The sequence below is a fragment of the Hyalella azteca genome, unplaced genomic scaffold, assembly GCF_000764305.2.
Source record: "Hyalella azteca isolate HAZT.00-mixed unplaced genomic scaffold, Hazt_2.0.2 contig16747, whole genome shotgun sequence".
In the NCBI taxonomy this organism is placed as follows: domain Eukaryota; kingdom Metazoa; phylum Arthropoda; class Malacostraca; order Amphipoda; family Hyalellidae; genus Hyalella; species Hyalella azteca.
Genome location: NW_025946556.1, coordinates 30,074 through 33,539, shown reverse-complemented (window position 1 = coordinate 33,539; position 3,466 = coordinate 30,074).

The following is a 3,466-nucleotide window of genomic DNA, read 5'->3' as shown; positions in this document are numbered from 1 at the left end:
AGTAAAACTTTAATAGCACTTTGATATCAGCCTATCAAGGTTTGAGTCATCTTGATTCCTACTGTCTCATTAGTCCTCATCCTCTCTTCTCAACCATAATATATCACCTTTAAAATATTGATTGCCTTAGAAATGCGAATAAAGTAGTACTTTGGATTCTGCTGCGCCTAGACGCACAACTAGAATAATTTCATCTTTGTACATGTTTGAGAGTTTTCCAGTGAACAATTGAACACTTGGAAGTACGATTTAATAACAACCTATAATAATACTCAATAACTTGATTAATTGTTCATCTGTTAGCTCAACTCAAAAAATTGCTAAGGAAACCAAAGAAGTGTCAGGTAAATTATTACTGCAGGGTTTATTAAAAAAATTTCGGGATTATAATGTTTTGTTTTGGTGAAAATGTAATTTTTGAGAAAATGTGCTGACCTAATTTTGCTTCATTTTTGCTTTTGAAGTCTTGTAAGATAATCCTTCACTTACAACTACACTGAAACTCACCTTACCTTTCGTAAAGTTTTTGAGAGGCCAAACATCTCGCACCTGCGTGGGAGCTTACGGCATTCACCCAAGGAACCACAGTTTATAGTAATTAATGTCTCCTATCAGTAGCCCTTTATCAAAGATAGAACAAAACATGGAGACATTGTAGCTTAGATGGAAGGCTAGAATTACAAACCAGTACTTAGAACGATCTGACTGCATTGTTAGATTAAATGAAGGAAATTCTCGCCGATAAGCTAAATATTCCATTCAGTTTTAAAGAAGTATTTGTAGCTCATGTACATCTGCCGGTTTTAGCTTCAGCTTAAACAGCATCGCAGTTTGTTGGAAATTCCTGCCAAGATCCAATGCTACTCAAACGTACGTTGCTCAAGCATCGCAGGAAAATAGACGACCGATAAATGTAGTGCAACTGCAGATGAAATCAAAGAACTACTGCGACATAACATGCGATTTACGTCATTAGTGATGGTTTATGCTTTGTAATGATTTAGTTCTCCGTTGAACTTCGTACTTATGTACATTAAACTTATGTACATGAGATTTTTGTTAATGAGGACTACTTTTGCTATTGCCAAACCATAAAAAATAATCGCTGTGTATTTTCCAGAAATAATTTTATTAAAAAATATCTACAGACGATACTTTTAGCCCGCTATAACTCGGTATTCCTCAGCATTGGTCTCAACTCACAACGTAAATCAGAAATAAAAATATTTGTTTGCTTCTGATATACTTGCTGAAAATAGTTGAAGATGATCGATGAGACTGTATTCATTATTCAAACCTTTGTCAAACTTTAAATTTAAAATATAACTATTGGAAATCGTGTTGTAAATCAGTTCTTAAAGCTTCATTTAAACCCGACTGAATGGTCCCTCATTTCGTTCTCATCGACCATGTCAAATATACGAAAATATTTCATTGATTGTTCTTCATGGTCTTGATTACGAAGCTAATTTACGCTGGTAAAAACGTTTTCCTTCTTTATATCTTCTTTTCTTTTCTTCTTTATTTTTTTCTTGCATTCAAAGTTATTTGAATGTAGATTTGAATATCAAATCTGCATTCAAGCTTCTGGTAAAACAGATGTAGCCTCGCACCCTTTTTAGCGCATTTTCTCATTCATGGAAAAAATGCACTATTGTGCTCGCCATGTCCGTCTGTCTGTCTGTCTGTCCGTCTGTCCGTCCGTCTGTCCGTGACCTCAAGTTTTTAAATGCTCCGCTCCATACCACAAAAATTGCACTAAATGTACGCGCTTAGACCGCAATGTTGTTTGGAGACAGCAGCTTCCTTAGGATCCATGGAGCCAAACTCTGCGCTTGCGCGAATCAAGCCTTCATCTTATAGAGGCACTCACTTTTCATGAGAACTCCTTATAGTCAATGAGAACTTTTTATTACGTCTGGCAGTGTGCTGCACTCAAGCAGATGGAAGCAGACTCTTCTACTCACTAATATTGTCTGATTGTTATGTTTCAATGTGGAAGTATCATTTGTTTTAAGCAATAGACTTGAAAATATATCCCAGTTGTGGTGTTGTGCAACTAGCCATTCCAGGGATATTTAAATAGTAACAAAATTATGAGAGGATTTGAATGAGTGATTTTCACACGAGATTGTCGGACGCAAGTTGAGGAACGATAAATGCTACAAATGCATCGTTCGAAACGATAAATGCTACAACTTCTTAGAAGATCTCACATTTCATAAATTATGATTCGTAGGATCATATGTGCGTGCATTATAAATCTTTTTAATTCGTTTCAACAGCATCCGGATACATTCGATTTCGTTAGCTAAAGGATCCCATCGTCCACGTTCAGATTTTTGAAAAATCCATTTGCTGAAAAGTTGACTGACTCGTGATGCTGCGTACGGAAATTTTTTTTTCATGGCTCTAATTTACCGTGACAATTTTTAAAATCGTCCATTGAAAATAGTTCGAATCCACGGATTGAGGAATAGATTTGTGACATCAGTACTATGCGTTTTAGGAAAAGTGAATACTATCTCGGAAAAACTTTCCATAAATATTTTTTGTTGTTGTTTTCGACGCAGAAAAGTTTATACCGTATAATTTTTACATGATATTCTCGAGGGAAAGATTTACCTCGTAAGTGAGACTGTAGCGAGACAGGCGGTGTGAGCGCGCAGTTTTGTATGTTAATGCTATAGGTGAAATGTTGTATATTAATGTTGTATATGTTAGTGTATGTTAATGTTATAGGTGAACAGGGCTCATGCGCCGCCCTCAGTGCCGCCAGGTGCGTGGCAGAAAAAGTCCTAAAATGACTTACGAAATTGGACTTGATACCGCGCTGAAAATTCAGCGGAAAAATACAATAAAATTTTTCATGAAATAGAAAGTCTGCAGCGCGTTAGATTTGCAACTTGAAACACTCACGCATTTCTCTCATTACTATTGCTGGCCGAGGCAGCAGGGCAAATATTTTACAAAAACGGGTTTTCGTGTCACTTTGTAAGCGCTTAAACGTTATTAACCATAAACAATGAGTATATTGCAATTGTTTTTGCTAATTTAAATAGTAATTTTTTCCCCGTTAGCGAGAATATCGTGCACTTGGTGCAAAGTTTTTCTTTCGTAAGATTGATGAGTTTGATTTTTATAATATTTATAAGCCGTCAATGGGCCAGCACATGTTGTATTTGTTTGTATAAAAGAACTCATGTGTATTTGATTTTTTTATATTCCACTGTTTCATGGTTATATCTTCTCTGCGGCCTTTAATTAAATAAAAAAAACTGTTTGATGCTATTATTCCAATAGGTCCAAAAATGTATCATAATATATTTTCTAATCTTCTCCCTCTTCTCTATCATCTTGAAAAGGGAATTTCTTCACACAGTGAGCTGCTCTTGTTTAATTTGTAGTCCAGGCAAAGGCTCACAGCGCTGCAGTCTTTGCAAATATTCTCGACAGGCCAGCATCA